The sequence below is a fragment of the Hyaena hyaena genome, unplaced genomic scaffold (assembly GCF_003009895.1).
Source record: "Hyaena hyaena isolate Hyena2069 unplaced genomic scaffold, ASM300989v1 scaffold_5, whole genome shotgun sequence".
In the NCBI taxonomy this organism is placed as follows: Eukaryota; Metazoa; Chordata; class Mammalia; order Carnivora; family Hyaenidae; genus Hyaena; species Hyaena hyaena.
The window spans coordinates 3,273,191-3,293,949 of record NW_024080637.1 but is presented as its reverse complement, the minus strand read 5'-3'; positions in this window follow the sequence as shown (position 1 = coordinate 3,293,949).

The following is a 20,759-nucleotide window of genomic DNA, read 5'->3' as shown; positions in this document are numbered from 1 at the left end:
TTATTTAAAGAGACATGAGAGGGGTCCCTGGGTGGCTCAGTTAGTTAAGCGTCCAACTCTTGATTTCAGCTCAGGTCATGATCTCACAGTTTGGGAGATGGAGCCCTGCCCTGGGCTCTACGCTGACAGTGCAGAGCCTTCTCTGTCTCTCTTTCTCTCTGCCTCTCTCTCAAAAGTAAGTAAATAAGCATTAAAAAAACGAGACATGAGAAGGGGAACCTGGGTGGTTCAGTAAGTTGGGCATCTGACTCTTGATTTTGGCTTAGGTCATGATCCCAGGGTTGTGAGGATTGAGCTCCACTGAGCGTGCAGCCTGCTTGAGAGTCTCCCTCCCTCTCTCTCTTTTCTCCCCTCTACCCTGCTCATGCTCTCGCATTCTTTCTCTAACAAATGGACAAATAAATACACATGAGATATAAGGCGTAATGACAATAATTCTAACACTAATGAATGATCAGACCATTTTAAGTACAGTTTTTAGTCTTTATATGCATGAATCCCTTTATTCCTAGCAGCAACCCATTGATACAGGTACTATTACTATCGTCACTAGACACAGAAGGAAACTAAAACACAGAGAAGTTGAGAATCCTGTTCGTGACCAAAGCTATGCAGGGCAAAGCTGTGGTTCCAGTCCTGACACCTGGTGCTTTTCAAAGCCCAAACTCTTAACCTTCAGCTCTTATTCCAGAAGTGGGATGTTATCTATGGTACACTTTATAACAGGTACACACAAAAAGGAAATCTGAGGGTGTGCATGTGCATGTGTGGTGAATCAGAGACACCAGTTCTTTCCATCTTAATGAAAGTAGACACAGCCTATAAATGGGAAAATTCTGGGCTATATTGCTATAAATGCAGAACTTCTACCCCTTCTACTAGAAAGATCTTATCCTGTAAATATTCATGATGTGTTAGAAAAGTCAGAGCTACATCACCAGGGAAATACAAATCAAAACCACAGTGAGATACCACCTCACACTGGTCAGAATGGCTGAAATTAGCAACTCAGGAAACAACAGATGTGGGCAAGGATGTAGAGAAAGGGAAACTCTCTTGGTATGAATGCAGACTGGTGCAGCCGCTCTGGAAAACAGTATGGAGGGTGCTTAAAATTTTTTTAAATAGAACTACCCTACAACCCAGCAATAGCACTACTAGGAATTTACCCAAAGGATAAAAAATGCTGATTCAAAGAGGCACATGCATCCTGTTGTTTAGAGTAGTGCTATCAACAATAGCCAAATTATGGAAAGAGCCCAAATGTCCATCAGCTGATGAATGGATTAAGAAGATGTGGTAAATATATATACAATGGCATACTACTCTGTGATGAAAAAGAATGAAATCTTGCCATTTGCAACAACACAGATGGAACTGGAGGGTATGATGTTAAGCAAAACAAGCCAGAGAAAGACAGTATCACGTGATTTCACCCTGTGGAATTTAGGAAAGTTAACAGTTGACCATAGGGGCAAGGAAGGAAAAATAAAATATAAATAGAGAGGGAAGCAAACCATAAGAGACTCTTCAATACAGAGAATAAACTGAGGGTTGATGGGGATGGGGGGGGGGTGGGAAAATGGGTGATGGGCATTAAGGAGGGCACTTATTAGTATGAACACTGGGTGTTATAGGTAAATGATAAATCACTGGATTCTATTCCTGAAGCCAAGGCTACATTGTATGTTAACAATTTGAGAATAAAAAAATAATATATTTTAAAAAAAAGAAAAGTCAGAGCTACATTGGGGTGCCTGGGTGGCTCAGTCAGTTGAGCATCCTTCTCTTGATTTCAGCTCAGGTCATGATCCCAGGGTTGCGAGATCAAGCCCTGTCTTGGGCTCCACACTGAAGGTGGAGCCTGCTTAAGATTCTCTCTCTCCCTCTGCCCCTCTCCCAGACTCATTCCCTCTCTCTCTCACCCCCTCAACAACAAAACAATTAAAAATTAAATTAAAAAAAAGAAAGGTCAGAGATACAAAATTTAAAGGGAGGTATGGTCCAATAAGTATGAAACTTTTAGTAATACAAAACCGGGTTCAAGTCCAAGTATTACCACTGGCTAGCGGCATGACCTTAAGCAAGTTATGTACCTTTTTGAATTTCATTTTCTTCAAATGGAAAAAAAAATTGAGTGCATGACCCCAGGAAATTTTTTATAATGACTAAGTAATACAAAGAACAAGACCTAAACACTCAATAAATATCGTCAGCTGTAAATAATTCCTACCTATCTGTCAAATTTTTCTGCTTCTCTTTGTAGACCTTCTGCTTTCATCAAATTAGTTTACTTTTCTCAAGTATGATGGAATTCTCCAGTCTGCTTGCATTTCTGCCTTCCATTCTCTCTTGAGGAAACATTTATTTTGTCCACAAGTCCTATCTACAGGAATTCTACCATTAAGCCATCCAGATCTATGTCAAATGCCACCAAGTCCACAAAGTTTGTTCGTCTTATTTACTTTGAGAGAGAGATCAAGAGCAAGTGGGGGAGGAGCAAAGAGAGAGGGAGACATAATCCCAAGTAAGCTCGCACTCTCAGAACAGAGCCTGATGCAGAGCTTGAACTCACAAACCCTGAGATTGTGACCTAAGCCAACATCAGGAGCCAGACACTTAACTGACTGAGGCATCCAAGCACCCCTCCATAAAGTGCTTCTTGAATGATGCCCTCTGCAGTAAACTACCCCTAAGTGGTTTGAATTTCTAAATACTATTGGATTCCTAAATACTATTGGGCTCCCCTTCTTTTAAGACCTAACCATTAAATACTAACAATTAACAAATGCCTTACCATGTACCATGCATAGTTTTAAGCATTTCATAATATTTTATATCTCACTTAATCCTCTTCACTTGTGATAGATATTATCGTCTGCACTTAGACATAGTCCTGAATGTCAGTCATTATTAGAATGTCTTGTCAGCACAGCTGGACTGAAGTCACTAAAGAGCAAAGAGGCCACAAGCATAATATTTGAACTTGGAGGCTTTGGAGTGAAAACTCCTGGGTTCCTGGTTCTGCGCCTATCCCCTGTGTTATGGCTACTAAATCTCTCCAATTTTAATTTGTAAAGGGAATGCTGATAATGCCAATTTCAAAGAGTTATTATAAGGCTTAATTGGGTTTGCAGATATAAAAATTTGAAACAGTATGTGGAAAATGGTGAACACGTATATGTGAGCTTATAGTATTATTATTACTATTATTATTTAAATGCCATATAGCAGGTTCCAAGAAAAGGCTTGCTTCTCCACTTTGCATTCACTATTTCTCTGCCTATATTGCCTTTTCCCATCCTCACTCTTTATTCCACTGCCAAGTCGAAGAACTCAATGCCTAGCTCTGTAGGACCAAGCACTAGCATCTCCTGTTCCGCAAAGCCTTCCTTGGTGGCCCCTTCCTCAGGGAAAGCTCCCTCTTTCACACCCTCTATTACCTTATGCCCGATTCACTTGTACCCCTCATCTCACTGTGTGGTAATTCCTGCTCAGAACTAGGAGCTCTACAGAGATGGGAACTTTGTCTTCATTATTTTTAACCCTTCATACTTACACACTGTTTGCATAATTGGGGTACGCTCTTAGTGCCCATAAAGTGATTTAAAAGATGAATTAAAAATATCTGAATAAGGGGGCGCCTGGGTGGCTTAGTCGGTTAAGCGTCCGACTTTCGCTTAGGTCATGATCTCGCGGTTCGTGTGTTCGAGCCCCGTGTCCGGCTCTGTGCTGACTGCCAGCTCACAGCCTGGAGCCTGTTTCAGTCTGTGACTCCCTCTCTCTCTGACCCTCCCCTGCTCACGCTGTCTCTCTTTCCTAGAAATAAATAAAAAAAAAAAAAACATTAAAAAATTAAAAAAAAAATCTGAGTAAGAAGTTACCAACTCTTAACTCACTCCTGTATAATTCACTGAGAAGTCATTCAATCTTCCAATCAAAGCATAAAAAAGAAACCCTACTAAAACTAAATGTTTTATAAAAATACATAAGAGGTTCGGTAAGGAACTCATTGAGTTCCTATCAGCCACATATTCACTCCCCACACTGCCAGGCTATTGATGTTTTAGTGATAGACACTGCAAAATGATAAATTCACCAGCAATTCATAAGCTCAAGACATTAACAGACACGCTGTTAGGCAGCTCAGATATAAACAGAATATTATGGAAGGAAAATAATAATTAACTCATAAGAAGAGGGGCAAGTAAACATTCTATTAAAGGGGAAAAAATCCCAACTGAATATAATCTTCTTCCATTACATTATGAGCATTAAAATTAATGGCGTTCTTTTTTCTGTGGTTTGGATAGTCATTGTATTTAAAAAGCTGAAGTTAACTTCACAGGGAAAAAAAAATAAATTAAATGTGCTGGTGTCTCAGGAAACTTCATTTTCTGAGTGAATAGCCAAGTTGATGCACATCACCAGACTGACTGACAATCAGTTTTCCATACTGGTGTGTTCTAAATGGGAAAGGAAACCAACTCTTAATTTAAATTATATTGCAAATCACTTCTTGCCTGCTGAATGGCATTCAGCTGCAGTAGGTGGCTTTCACATAGGGCCCCAAATACAACATTGGCTGATTAATGCTAATTTGAAATGTTTTCTTGTGGGGGGATGGGCACTCAATCTTGGTGCATATGAGGCTAGGAAATTCTGTAGTGGGTGACTGACTCAAAGGCCAACAGCATATTTGCCATCAGATAAAAATGCACATTCACAAACATACCAAGACAAGTCAATTATTCTCTGATTCACTATTCCCTGGATCCCTTTGTGTAAAGAAAACTATACTCCCCATCAGATGGATACACAGAATCATAGTAAACAAGCCCCTGATTCCACTATTCTGTATTATATTTCCCAGGGCACCCTCCATTGTGGAAGTCAATAGTTTTGGTCTTTTTGTTCTCAGTTTATCAAAACAGACATTTTGCTCATGAGCTCAGTTTTACTCCCAGATGCAAAAGAGCAGACACGATTTTTGACCAACTGAAGGAAAAAAAAAAAGAAAAGAAACAAAACATGCTTTGTAATCTTTTGGTGAGGATGACTGGGAGTGTGTGCTTCTCTACCTTCATGACGATATGTATATAAAAACTAAAGGCAGAGCTCAAAAGCTTGATTCTTTTCCCTATGCCCAGCTTAAAAGTTCAAAGAGACAAACCAACCCATCCTTGTCTTTTGAATTTCTCCCAATACAATGCACTCAAGTTGGATAATTCAGAATAAGGAAACTGATTGGAACCAACATCTGAAAAAACAACAAATTAACATGAGCCACCATCATATTTCATTTGTCAAATCAGCAAGTGTTATTCAGTGTGTACAAGTGTTCTGGGGACAGATTCTCCCTTGGAGGATAACCACAGACCTGGGCGCCACACGCAACATGCTCCCTGCACATTGTCATAGATAAAGGAGTTTGTGGTATAGAGATAGGAGTTTTTGCTCAAATGGTCTGACAGGAGATCCTAGCTCTAGCACTTTTAACTGTATTATCCTGGGTACATTCCCTTTCTTTTATGAGCCGGAGTTTTGTACTTGCAGCAGTATCTTGAGGATTTGAGGTAAACTAACTTGCAGTATAGTTACTGCCGGTCATAAAGTATGCACTCCATAAATGAGGGCTATTATAAGCACCTGAGATATCAGTACCAGTACCTCCAATGGACTAATGTATATATGCATCAATAGCCAGTGTACCATAAGACCATGTTTTCTGCTGTGTTCGTCTATGTATTTCCATGACTGAAAGCTCTTTCCCATATTGGTCTTTGACCATTAAAATTATTAAATGTGCTGCTCTCAAGTGACAGAATCTATTCTATACTTGACTCTGATTTGTAAAGTTAGATGTCTGGAGGACTAAAACATGATTTTTATAAACAGGACAACAGTGTAACAAGCCTGGGAGTATCTCATTAAATCTGACCACAGCAAAGCCTTGGTGACCATCAAGGGACTAGCCCATGGATCACATGATGCACTCTGCACATAGAATGAAGGAGTGGTTCTCAAACTGCCTATGAGAGTCATATGGGGGACCGTTATGACTTACTGACCTGCCCCAGTGAATCACAGTCTCCGGGGTGGGAGCCTGCACACTGGAAGACTTGTACAAACTCTCCAGCTTGTCAAGTGCGGCCTGGGGTGAAAAAAAAAAAAATCACTGGACTAAAGAAATACTCTGATTGATTGATGGTTTTTAAAAGTGGTGCTTGCTTTTCCCAAGAAGGCTAAAAAGTGTAGAAGCAACAACAGAAAGAACCGAACACAAGAAAGAAGAGAGGGAGAGAAAAAGAAGGGGATGATGTCTTGGTGGGGGGGTAAAGAGGTAGGTGGTAACTGTCTGGAGGGCTGGTGCTGCCCTGACAATCTTAGACACGGGAGCCACAGGAGGGCTGCAGTCTAGGGGACAGCAACCATGGACACACACCATCTCTCCGGCTTTTGCAAGGATAACACCCCTCCTGGGGGAAGAGAGGAACACAGGGTAGGGGCCAATGTGGAGGAGGTGTGTGGATAAATTGAGGAAAGGAAGTCTCTTCTGTTGCTAGATGTACAGCCCTAGCTCTTCGCCTCTGACTGCCCAATCTCAATCATACCCCCATACCTTTCCATGTTCTATTCCTTCCATCTGAAATGCTCCTTTCCCCTTCTCTGCCATGCAAAGGCCATCAAATATCACCTCCTATGGGAAGTCTTTCCTGATTTTCTCTGGCACAATTAATCACTTACCTATTCAGAAAATGAGCATTTTTCTCAGAAACTTTTGTGTATTCCCCTCAGTCACAACTCATCACATTATGTTAGTCTGTGGTTTATGAATATGCTTTTGCACCTGCATGTTCAATTCTGGGTGTTTTCTGTTTTTCACCTTTGGTTTCTTCAATAGTGCCCAGCACACAGTATGAATTATTTCTTTAAAGGAACCTGCAGCACATAGTAGACGTATGTTGCTGTGGTCCGCACAGCATCCTTATTATCGCTGGACCATCCTATGAGATTCTGGAATAACTGTCCATCACAATGACTCATTTGTCCATTGGCCTTCGGGTCAGCAGTAAACCCAGGCAGGGTTAAGAGTCCTTTCACAAGAAGTGATATGGAGACTAAGGAAGGGCCTCTGTTCCAAGACCTGTAAAGATTTTTCGAGACCATCAAAATCATCTTGTGAGCCATAAGCATAGAGCTCTCTTTGGGAGGAATAAATATTGCTAAATGATGACACATTTAGAAACATAAAGAAGTAGAATCCACAAATGGAGAGAGAGAGAATGGGCCCTGATGAAGTCGATGAGCACCTGGATACAACCACACCTGATATGTAACCATTACTTCCATACTTCCCAGTTACATGTGCCATTAATTCATAATTTTTCTTGCATTCAGGTTGCATTTCTGTCACGTGCAGAAGTTATTTGTACCAACTCAATCATATGATAATAATGATACTAATGGCAAAGCCCACAGTCATAAGAAAATTACATTTGATTCTTCTGTTTATGAACTCAGAAAAGAATAAATTCATTTTAAAACAAAGGTTTTCAGGGCACCTGGGTGGCTCGGTTGGGTGTCTGACTTTTGCTCAGGTCAAGATCTTATAGTTCCTGGGTTCAGGCCCCACATCGAGATTTGTGCTGACAGCTTAGACCCTGGAGGCTTCTCCAGATTCTGTGTTTCCCTCTGTCTCTCTGCCCCTCCTCGACTTGTGCTCACTCTTTGTCTCAAAAATAAATAACATTAAAAAAATTAAAAAACAAGTTTTCAAACTGTTCTATGGGGTTCAAGTTATCTGTGTAAGACTCTCAGGAAAAAAATTATGGATAAACTGAGAAAGGCAAATCTCAGGGGCTTGGCCCACTCCTTTCTGTTTTTAATCGAAGTAACTCTTTATTCTGTTTTATATATTGGGATTCCATGAAAAAAACTCCTTAACTGCTTAAAACAAAATAAAACAGTAAGTGTGAAAACTAATGCATTAAAATGTGTCCTCAAAGGCATTATATTTTAAATGTTTCCACATGTAACACATTAGCTCTCAGCTACCTGAAAACTTTGCTTGCATGGAGTGACTCATTCTCTACGGGATCTGGGAAACTGAGGTTTCCCTGTAATTGAACAGAAGGCTGAAAACAATGGACAAAGATGGAAAACTACCACCACCATTTGAAACCAAACAGAACATTTTGTCTCCAAACCTTCATCCACAGGAAACAATCCCAAATGCTTTATGAGTGTGTTGCAAAAAATTCCTAAGAGGATAAAAATAGTAGGTTAAGAGAAACTTAACCATACAGAAACTTTTACAAAGGGTTATGAAGAAAAGCTTCCAGAGAAGAGCTTTTTAAACTTAGTCCCTAAGTCATGCTTACCTCCTCTGCCTTCCTCATTTCCGACATTTACTCCTGCTTCACCAGAGCCATTTTCTAATAATCCTCAAACTCATTTCCTCCTCTCTACCTTCACTGCCTCCGAGTCAAGGCTTATTCTTTCAGAAATCCACCTGCACTGGTGTCCCCTCCCTTCAGGCCTCTCATGGCCGCCATGTTGAACTCCCTCAGAACATAACCACTGACCTGGCTTCTCTATTGCAAACCTGCCAGAGGCTGAGGTTCTGTCCTTCTCCCATGGCCTCACTTGTACACACCTCCTCTCCCACCTCTTCCTGTTACATACGCCACAATCCAACGACCCACACCTGCAGCGGTTTCTGGCTCAGGACTCAGTGCCTTTGCCAGCTATATGCAGTGGGGGCTCAGAATCACTATTCTCCACCAGCAGTTCTCAATTTTTAAAATGTGTGTGTGTGTGTGTGTGTGTGTGTGTTTTCAAAAATTACCTATGCCTCTGGTTAAAATGCAGGTTCTTGTTTGGTAGATCTGGAGTGTGGCCTGAGGGGTTTCATTCCTAACAATAAGCCCCCAGATGACGCTGATACTGCTGTTGACAGGCCCATGCTTTGAGTAAGTAGCAAGATCTTCCATCAGTTACAGCAGAAACCTTGTCTGAATAATCTCCCCTCACCCTCACCTGCTTGCCCTCAAGAACTAAGTCCATCTGAAAGTCTCTGCTTGCAATCAGATGACGATGATGATGATGATGATGATAATGATGATGGTGATGATGGTAGCAGTCAATACTGAGTGCCCACAATGAACCTAGCCGTGTTTCAGGTGCTTCTGCTTTAGAATTCAATTTTTCAGGGGCACCTGGGTGGCCAAGTCGATTAGGTGTCCACCTTTAGCTCAGGTCATGATTTCAGGGTTCATGAGTATCTGGCTCCACACTGACAGTGTAGAGTCTGCTTGGGATTCTCTCTCCTGCTCTCTCTGTCCTTTCCATGTGCACTCTCTCTCCCTTTCTCTCTCTCAAAAGAAATAAACTTAAAAAGAAAGAACTCAACTTTCTCAGTATAACCATATGAAGTAGATGACTGTTCGTATTATCAGTGTCATTTTTAAGCTAGAGGCACACAGAGGCTGAGTAACTTATCCAGGCCACACAGCTGGTAAATAGGAGGGTCGGCTTAAACTCAGGTCAGCTGTCTCCAAGAGCCCATACTCTCTTACCTTTACACTATGCTACTCTGGAAGATTCTCAGACAACAGAGTCCTGCCTGCACTTCCTCAGCTCTTTCGGGTGTCCTCTGTCCCAATAAACACAGTAATATATTGAAGCAGACTGTATACTTGTCACTCTCTGCACATCAAACAGTGAATTCTTCAAGACTGGGGTCTGTTCTGCTCTAACTCTGAATCCCAAGCACCCCAGGCAATTCCTGTCACACAGTAGATGCTAAGGACATATTTCTCAACTACTGAATTGCATAAACATTCATAGAATTTGCAACTTTTCCATCCCTGACAAAAGCTACTTTCATTTGAGCATGCATCAGAATCACGTGGAGAGCTTGTTAAAACACTAGCTTCTGCGGCCCACCCCCAGAGCTCGCTTCAGTAAGTGTAGGGAAAACTTGCATTCGAAAAGGTTCCCACGCAGAAGTGAGGCTGCTGGTCTGAGAATCACACTTTGAGGACTATTGCTTGGTTTACTCTTCACAGGTTCTCAGTTTTCTTTCACAAAGGATTCTTTCCTTCATGAATTGTTTAAGGATTTTATTTTTAAGCAATCTCTATACGCATTGTGGGGCTTGAGCTCATGACCCTGAGATCAAAAGTCACATGCTCCACTGACTGAGCCAGCCAGGTGCCCCATCTTTCACAAAGGATCCCTAAGGCAGTAGACAGGATGTTGCGTTTCAGGGATAGCTAAGGAAAACTCTGGGACCCAAGGGAATTCTCATCTCTCCTATTCAGGAGCATAAACAGTAGAAAATAAACATCCTAGGAGTTTACTAATAACTCAGAGAATTGTTTTATTTTCTACTAAAACAAATAAAAAAACTCAAGCAAATTAGCAAATGACATTGAAAGCAGAAGCCACAATCAAGTTTGTAATTTGGTTCCAGATACTCCAGAGGCAACTTAGTCAACCTCTGATGTACTGTGTATAGTTCACTTGGATTCTCTGTGCTAAGCACTCAAGATACAGTGACAGTCAGACAGGCCTCTGGACTAGAGAGTCTGGAAGGAAAGGCTGGCAAGAAATATGCAGACATATAAAGAGAGGCAGTAATTACAGATTGGGAAATGTTTTAGTGGGAAAATCAGCAGTACAATGGTGGGGGCAGTGGTGCTCATTTAAGGTAGGGAAGTTGTGTAGGCATCTTTAAGAAAGTATTATCTTCAACTGAGCCCACAAGAATGAGAAAACGCCAGCTTGTGAATAGGCAGGAAAGAAAATATTCCAGACGGAGGGACTCACAACGGTAAGCACGCTGGTCTCAGAAGGAGCTCAGCAAGTTTTAGATGCCTCAAGAAGGCCAGTGCGCTTGAAGCATAGGTGTGAGGTGGGCCTTGTACTGCTGGGGAGGTCTGGGTTGTATTCTCAGTGCAGTAGGAAGAAACTAGAAGGGTTTTAGCAGAAAAGTGTCATATCTGATTTGCATTTGAAAGAGATCACTCTGGCTGCCCTATGCAGAAAGGTTGGTAAGGGGCATCAGCAAAAGAGAAAGGTTCAGTCAGGAGTTAATCTTACTATGCGATGGGCAACATGTAACACCTAACAGCTTGGGGGGGGGGGGGGCGGCGGGGAAGCAGGGAGAGGTTTATCAGCCGTACCAATTAAAACTTTACAGCCTGTTCAAATAACCCACTTGTATCACACTGCTTAAAGACAACATCCATAAACCAATCTGGGCTAATTGTAGCAAGTTGCTGCAATGCGGACCTCTGGCTCACTGGAAAGGTCCATGGAAGACACGCGCTGAGAGCATCCTTACCAGAATGGCTGTGTCTGATACCCCAGAAGGGAAAATTGAAGGGACTCAGTAGCCCTTTGAGAGCTGAAAAAGTAGATCATGAAGCACAATTTTTCTGTCGTAAAAAAAAGGCCTTTTCAAATTATACATGACATTCAAGTCTATACATGACTGTCAGTAACCATGGCCAACATTTGGCCCATGTACCAAGCCCTGCTCTCCTAAACACTGTCACATATTTACACATCCAACCTACCCATGAGGCAGGCACTATAGTTCCACCATCCTCCTTTGATAGATAAGGAAGTTTGAGACACAGAAAGAGAAAGTAATGTGCCCAAGATCACGCAGCTGGTCAGTGCTGGAAAAGAGGCTTGAAATCAGGCAGCCTGGCTCTGGAGTTGTGGCCTTAACCATCATACTATTGCTTCTAAAGAATTAGCAAAACAAGGAAAAGTAGGCACTGAGAGGGAGACCTGCTTTATACATTTTGTTGTATCATCAACGTAATTCCTGGGACCGAGTAATGTATTGCTGACGCTGCACTGATGCTAGATACTGAGCTTTGCTGTCTGCTGCTAGGCAGTAAAGAAAAGACAAAATCAGAGACAGAACCTGAGTTCTGACATAATACTCTCATACCAATGATACACGCAAACACAAAAATACATACTGCTGATTTTTTAGTGTTTATTTTTGAGAGAGAGACCAGGGGAGGGGCTGGGTGGGGTGGAGACGGAGAATCCAAAGCAGGCTTTGAGCTGACAGAAGCAAGCCCAATGTGGGGCTTGAATTCACCAACTGTGAGATCATGACCTGAGCCAAAGTTGGACGTTCAACCGACTGAGTCACCCAGGTGCCTCTCTACTGCTGTTTTTAAGACTCTGCAGAACCTCAGTAAAATTTTATATAATCTTAGATCCTGTGGAACAGTTATTAAAGCCTGTTTTTTGTAAAATAAGGGAGAGAACATTTGAGAAGAAAGTATGCAGATAGCTATATTACCTACTCACCCTAAAGTACGGTGGTTGTATGAGCCAACCAAACCCCTGGCTGCTAGTAGGAATGAGGCCTAATTCAAGGTAGTACTGCCAGAGCCAAGGACAGTGCCTGGCACAAAATACTTGTGATAAAATTGGCTGAGTGACATGGGCAGATGCCTTGAAATCCCTGTTGTAGAGCTTACTAGTCATGTGGCCTAGTTATATCACTTAACCCTTCAGGGTTTGAGTTTATCCATGCATAAGTCAAGAATATTATCTACCCTGTATCATTATCATGTATATGGGGAAAGGGGCAGGGAAGAAGTTAGGATCCTAGATCAGTGCTTAGCCCAGGATATAGACTCAGGAAGTGGCAACTGCTGCTACTATTATCATTACTTGCTTGTAGACTTGAAAACTAGCATTAAGGCCAAACAAGTTAGAAAAAAGAAAAGGCTCTAACAGAAAACAAAAACAAACAAAAAAAAAACCATGATTGCAATCAGCTTTTTGAGAAGTATTTTACAGAAAATATGTCCTTTTCCAGTTAACAAAAAATTTAGAACCAAAATGACTTGATAGAGAAATTTGAGAGATAGTTCAGTGCAGTGGTTAAAGGGATGGACTTGGACCAGGCTCAACTTCACCACTTGCTGACTGTGTGAACTTGGGTGAATTACTGAACATGTCTGGGCCTCAGTCCTCACATCTGTAAAATGGAAATGTTAACAGTAACCTGCTTTCTGCAACCTTGTGAGTACTAGATGAGATAGTACACATAAAGCATTTAGATTTGCCCAGCAGGATGTGAGCACCCATCATGAATGTTAAGGCAAAATCAGGAAACGTAAAAAAAACATGCAAAATACTGGGTTCATGGTTTCTGTCCGTATGTGGCTAACAAGGTAACTAACTTCAACTATTCCAAACTATATTACAAAGCTTTCATAATCAAAACATTATAGTACTGGCATGAAAACAGACACACTGATCAAAGGAATAGAATAGAGAGCCCAGAAATAATATATACTATGTGGTTACACATATATGGTCAATTAATTTATGACAAAGGAGGTAAGAATACACAATGGGGAAAATATAATTTATTCAATATGTGGTTCTGGGAAAACTGGACAGCTACACAGAAAAGAATGAAACTGACCCACTATCTTATACCATACACAAAAGCAAATTCAAATTAGATTCAAGACTTAAGCATAAGATCTGAAACTATATAAAATTCGAGAAGAAAACATAGGCAGTAAGCTCTTTGGCATCAGTCTTAGCAATCTTTTGGGGGGGGGGGTTCACTTACTTCAGGCCCACGGCAATAAAAGCTAAATTTAACATGAGACTACATTGAACTAAAAAGCTCCTGCATAGAGAAGAAAACCATCAGCCAAATGTAAAGGCAACCTACTGAATGGGAGGAGATATTTGCAAATCATACATCTAATAGGGGACTGACATCCAAAATATGTGAAAACTTACACAATTTCATATCAGAAGAACAACCTGATTTAAAATTGGTTAGAGGACCCGAAGAGACATTTTCCCAGAGAAGACGTCCAGATGGCCAATAGACACATGGAAAGATGTTCAATATCACTTGTCTTCAGGGATGTGCAAATCAAAGCCATAATGAGATACCACCTCACAACAGTCAGGCTGACTATTATCAAAAAGACAAGAGATAACAAGTGCCGGCAAGGATGTGGAGAAAAGGGAACCTTTGTGCATTGTTAGAGGGAATGTAAATTGGCGCAACCACTGTGGAGAACAACATAGAAGTTCCTAAAAAATTAAAAATAGAACTATCATACAATCTAGCAACTCCTTTTCTAGGTGATTATCTGAAGAAAATGGAAACACCCCTATGTTCAATATTATTATTTATAATAGCCAAAATACAGAAGCAACCTAAGCCCATTGATAGATAAATGGATACAAAGATGTGTGTGGGGCGCACCTGGGTGGCTCAGTCGGTTAAGTGTCCGGCTTTGGCTCTGGTCAGCATATCACAGTTTGTGGGTTCGAGCCCCGTGTCGGGCTCTGTGCTGACAGCTCAGAGCCTGGAGCCTGCTTCAATTCTGTGTCTCCCTCTCTCTCTGCTCCTCCCCCACTCATGCTCCATCTCTCTCTGTCTCTCAAAAATAAATAAATATTAAAAATTAAAAAAAATGTGTGTATGTGAATATTACCCACAAAAAATAATGAAATCTTTGTGACAACATAGATGTAACTAGGGGGTATTATGCTAAGTGAAGTATGTCAAACAGAGGAAGAAATACCATATGATTTCTAAAATATGGAATCTAAAAATGATAACAACATCAAAAAATAGAAACAGACTGACAGATAACAGAAAACAAACTGTTGGTTACGAGTGGTGAGGTGTTAGGGGGCAGGTGAAGAGGTGAAAGGGACTGAGCTGTACAAACCTCCAGTTATAGAATATATGTCATATGTCGTCGGAATGTATAGTACAGGGAATATAGTTAATACTATTGTAATAACATTGAATGGTGACAGATGGTAACTAGACTTATTGGGATCATTTTGTAATGTACAAACATATTGGATAACTATGATGTACACCTGAAACTAACAAGATATTGTATGCCAATTATGCTTCAATAAAAATAAAGAAAAGAAAGGAGGGAGACATTGCCTTTCTCATTATATTATAGCATTGGGACAATTCAGAGATACTGTCTGGCAGTCCTAATAGCTACGGGCTGCCTATTAAATGACTTACAAAAACAACAAGAAGAAGGAAGCATTATTTGATGCCTAAAAGTTACAGAAAATGAAAGGGAAGGTTTTGGGTGTATAAAACAGTATTATTCCATTCCTTAAGGCAATTAGTGTAATCAGGATAGATAGAGTGCAGAGCGCTGGCATATCCAGGAACTCTTTTTTCTCTTCTATCAAAGGATAATATATATTTTCACCTTCAGAAAGGTTAGGTAATTATAAATGTATTCTCCTTACTCATAATATTTTAAGCAAGTAATTGTTGCCCATGGGAAAATGTTTAATTATTTCTGATGAACAGTTGTGGCACAGAAACAAGAGAACATGACAGGCAGAATGTGGAAACCACGGCCCAGTTCTTAATTGTGTGGGAATCTTGTCTTTTCATCGTGAAAAAAAAAAAATTCCCATATTGATTTTTCTCTCAATTGATTTCACAAAATTTTCAGTTTAGCAGCACTGAGTTTCTCCAATTATAGCATCTTCTCAATTTCCCTAGGCTAGAGGCTGCCTCATGCCTCCATGATGCAAACCCAAGACATTTTAGGATTGGGCTTCCCAGCTAGCGCCCTTTCACGTATAATAGGGTCTCACACAGCACCCCTCACTTCCCTGGACCAGTGTTTTTGAAGGGACAAGGGAATGGCAGGAGAATGCAGCTTTGGGATTGCACAAAGAGGGGGGAGGAGGCATTTCTCACTCCTTGAGGTGGGGGGGGGGAGCTGAGAGATGGTGAGTTTCCGAGCACCTTGGAGATGACAGTGCCCCCTGCTATGGGTTCTTCATGCTATAGAAGGACAGGAAATCAGAGACTCAGCTGGGGAAGTGGCTGACCAGAATCTACACAGCAAAAGCAAGTCTTAAACTGGGATCTTCTGACTCCAAATCCAGCTTGTTTGGGAAGGAAGGGGAGGAGTAAGTGGAACTGGGAATAGCACAGGATTCAATCCCGGTGGAGCTGACATGACAATCTGTGAATAGCGACTGCAGTAAGGAATGGGTTCCTGGGAAAGCAGCTGAAGAAAGGGGCTGGAGCGATAAGGGGCAGGGACCACAGACAATCCCCGTTAGTCTCCCTGTGCTGCACCTGGTGCCCACTGTCTTTCCACTCAGGGTGGCCTGCGGTAGCTAAGAGCAAGCAGCTTTGGAATCGGACAAACCTGGTTGCAAGTCTGCCATTTTCCAACAATGCAATGAAGTTGGCCTCACTATCCCCTTTTACATATTTAGGAAACAGGCTCAGACAGGTTAAGGGGCTTTTCCAAGACAGAGTTTGACTGGGATTTTGACCCATCTTATTTTCTTAATATTTTTAAATTTTATTTTAGAGAAAGAGAGATTATAAGAGGAGCAGAGTGAGAGAGAGAGAAAGAGAGAGAATCCTAAGCAGGCTCCACGCTTAGCAGGGAACCTGATGCAGGGCTCTATCCCATGACCCTGGGATCATGACCTGAGTTGAAATCAAGAGTCAGATGCTGAACCAAGAGAGCCATCCAGGGGTCCCAAGCCATCTTATTTCCAAGCCCACCACTACCAATGGCTGGGGTATTTCCATAAAATATTTCTTTACATTTACTGAGTAGTTTTAACTCTAAACGAGGTAGTTTTATAACAATTTTAACTCACTGGTACATTAGAAACTGTTTATAGACATGTATGGTGCTAGCCAACTTTTCTTAAATTTTTACGGAAAAAATTGTAGACTCACATGTCGTTATAAGAAATAATAATGAGGACCCTGTACATGACAGTCAACATTTTGATGAAGGTTTTATAACCAATATGAAAGACTCTGGACCAAGCGGGACTTAATAAAATGAAAATGTCAGGGCGCCTGGGTGGCTAAGTCAGTTGGGCATCAGACTCTTGGTTTCAGCTCAGGTCATTATCTCACGGGTGAGATCTCACAGCCGAACCCTGCATTCGGCTCTGTGCTGACAGCTCAAAGCAGTGCTCTCCTTGGAACTCTCTCTCTCCCTTTGCCACTCCTCTGCTCTTACTCTCTCTCTCCCAAAATAAATAAAAATAAACTTTAAAAAAAAAAAGAAAGAAAAAGAAAATATCAGGCAGCAAATTTGTAGTCTATATTTATTAGACTTTACATGTCTTATATTTGCAAGTGGCCTATTTTTGTTTCAAGGGCACGGACATTAAAGCTCTGTGGCCTGAGTTCACCTCCCAGGCCACCACTTCTCAGCTCTCCTCTGTGGTTTCTTTGTTCCCACACGTGTAAAAAAAGGATGATCATAGTCAACTCACTTACAGAACTGTTGTGAGATTAAATGGGTTAATGCACAGAAAACACTTAGAACATATAATTAACTGATCTTTGATATTTCCAAAATATACCTGTGTGTGTGTGTGTGTGTGTGTGTACTAACTAAGGAACCACATGCAATCTTTATCACCTATTCCTTGCCCTTTGTGGGTAGGGTAGGGTTGGGGATTGGTTTGTTCCAGAGAAGGGGAATAAGGGTACAGCTTTTTTGTTTTAACCGAAACAACATTTACTTAATGGTTTATTCATCCATATCATCAATAAATGTGTTCTTTCATAGGTGGGAAATTCAACTTTTTAAAATACCAGATTTTCCTGCTTGTGGGAAGCTATTCAAAGACATCAGCAGTTTCTCGCAAATGTGTGAACTTTATTCCTTTTTTCCTTTTGTGAAGTCTTGAATAGAGAGTACTGTACATGATAGAAAAAAAAAGTTTCCTCATGAAATAGAAGCTATTTCCTAATCTATCTGGGGCCTGGAGGCAAAGCAGAAAATGTATGATCTGATCCCATTGTTCTATGTGGAAGGCCTTACAAAATTGTCTCTTTTTGTCCTATTCAAGAAACCTCTCTCTAAAGAACACAAGCAGTATTTATATCCATTTTACAGACCGGTAAATGATTAGAACAGACAGAGCCCAACAGAATCAGTTGAAGGTGTCTTAGGGGGTTACTCTCTAAGTTACTTCCCCCACTGCCCCAACCTTCACCCTGCTCCCCTACTCCCGACCGCTCACATACACAGATCACACCTCCACCATTATCACCCCCCACCCCCACCACTTGAGAAGGAAAGCAAAGTCCACAAAACACACTGCTTTGCTGATTTATACAAAGCCTTCCATGGGTGAATGGCGGGCAAAAAAGATTCTTCACACTCTCCCATGGTATTTTTAACCAACCTTTGTCCTAACTGTTGCCTGAGACACAGCATTTGTTTTGTGGTCCAGCCCCCAACTCTACTAGCCCCCAACTCTACTCTACTAGAAGTAGATGTACCTCTGAACACTCTGTGCCCAACACCCAATTTCTCTCTCAGTGGCTGCCCAGGAAATACATTCCCAATGGAAGTGAATGCAAACCTCCCTTCCTGACATACGCTTCTGATCCTAGAAGATCCTGTCTGTCTCCATCCAGAGATCCTGTTGTTTAAGGGTGGTTTTATAAAAGGCGGTGTCGAGGTGGGGATATATATCACAAGTGTCACTGGGCACAGGCCTGTGGCAGTCATCAATTAGAGAACATGGCAGGGACAGAGTAGTCTCTCCCGGAGAGGTACACTTGGGCTGTGCATTGTGGGATGCTGGGGGAATCTGAGGACACCTCAGATCCCTGCTGCCTCTTGATTTGGGGGAGGGGCAGAGTTGCATAACCACTTAGGGAAAGCTCCAGCTTTGCTCTCAGTGTGTCAGCCTCATGAGAATGAGGAATGCCCTGTTCTAGGACTGCCTCATGGACAAGGCTACGCAACCTTAGCAGGACTGCATGGGTCTCTCTGAGGACACGTTGGCTTGTCTCACCGCAGTGATGAGATATAAATCTATCCATCCTTCACAAGGCTTCAAGCCTTGTCTATCTGGCCTACCTAGGTATTTAAGTTCCTGACCCTGGTCCATGGGGATGGCTGGTAGTGGTATTGTTTATGATGGGTCTCCTTGATGCCATTCCTTCTTGTAAGGGCCCTTCTTGCCTGCCTGGGTGAACCCGTTTTATGCTTCCTGTTGGAACAGGACTGGAATATCTCAGTGCATTTATAATCACTTGATCAATGCCTTTCTTCCTGACTAGACTCCAGGCTCTATGGGGCAGGGACTATTTTCCGATTCGTTGCCACATTCCTTGAATGTAGCACAGTCCCTGGTACACTGTAGGTGCTTAATCTAAAAGACTTTTAAAATCAATGACTGACAAGAAAAAACAAACAGTGCATAACCTAGAAAGCTTACAAGGCACTCTGTAGATGTATTAACTCATACACTTGGTTTTCATGTGATCCACAGTAGGTATCTCTCTCTCCTCTCTCTCTCTCTATCTCTCTCTCTCTCAAAAATAAATAAAGGAAAATGATTATCCTAACTTTTACCAATGAGGAAAACAAAGTATTAAAGAGGCTCTGCTACTCACAGCAAGGTGAGAGCTGAAGTCAACCTAGGACATCCAGTCCAGCTCTCTTGCCACGATATTCCCATGAACCTCCTCTTTGCTCTTTAAATGCTTTGCTTTCTCTTCTCCTAACCCCCAAAGATAAACTTAGAATCACTAGCGCCTTCCATCCCCCACACCTGTTGTGGGATCCCAATTAATAACTGCAAAAAGCATTTGCTATTGTTCCGAGGAGCTGGGAAATCAATGTGTTCATTAGCAAGCTCCCCCTCCCTGCAATCAGCTAGGAAGACGAGGTGCTGGGGCCCGTTCTCTGTATTTCTCTTCAACCATCTGTGACTAAAAATGTTCTTTAAATTCACCCGCCCCGACTCACAATCAGAATTTCATCTCATCTTTAGCTCCGCTGCTCACCCTAATAAGACCCCTATCCCTGCAAAGAAAATGCCTGAACCAGCTTCCACCCTGATAGTATGCCCCTCTTTCCCAGACCCTCTCCAGCCAGCAGCAAAGGGGCCTAGAAGTGGTGGGTGGCTTTGGGTCCCAATTTTTGCTGAAAAGGAAAGCAGGCTTTTATCCTCAGTGTTCCCCAGTCTGTCAGGCACTGTATATTCGTGGCTCGTTAGTGCAGACGCTCCGAAGGGAAGCAGATGATGTAGGCTTCAGACAGAGACTAAATCTGAGCCCACAGAACCCCAGCTCCCTGTTCCTTCTGCTCAGAGCCAACCCCACTTCCTGGGGTGCAGACTGATGGTCCAGTAGTCAGGCTAACCCAAATCCTAAATGATGTGACTTTTGAGAATCCAATGTATACACTGAACTTGGTCTGTATAGGATCAGCCACCAGAGATACTAAAACACTCTTTTTATTTAAAGCAAAATTTAAAGTTGCAATTATAACACAATGAATACCTCAATACCCTTTACCTAGATGCACCAACTCTTGATATTTTGTCACATTTATGTTATCTCTTTCCCTATATACTTTATTTTTTTTCCTTTAAACCATTTGAGGTAAGTTGGCTTTTCACCCCTAAATTCTTCTAAGAACAAGAATATTTTCCTACCTAGCCACATTACTGTGATCTTGCTCAGTACATTAAAGAACTGTTATCTAACATATAGTCCATATTCAGATGTCCCCAGTTGTCCCAATAATGTTCTTTGAACAATCGTGTGTCATGTAGGATCTAATCAAGGATCATGTGTTTCATTTAACTGTGATTTCTTGTGAGCCTATAATCTGAAACTGGTCCCCAGCCCTTTCTTTTATCCACATGATATGGATATTTTTGAATAACATAAG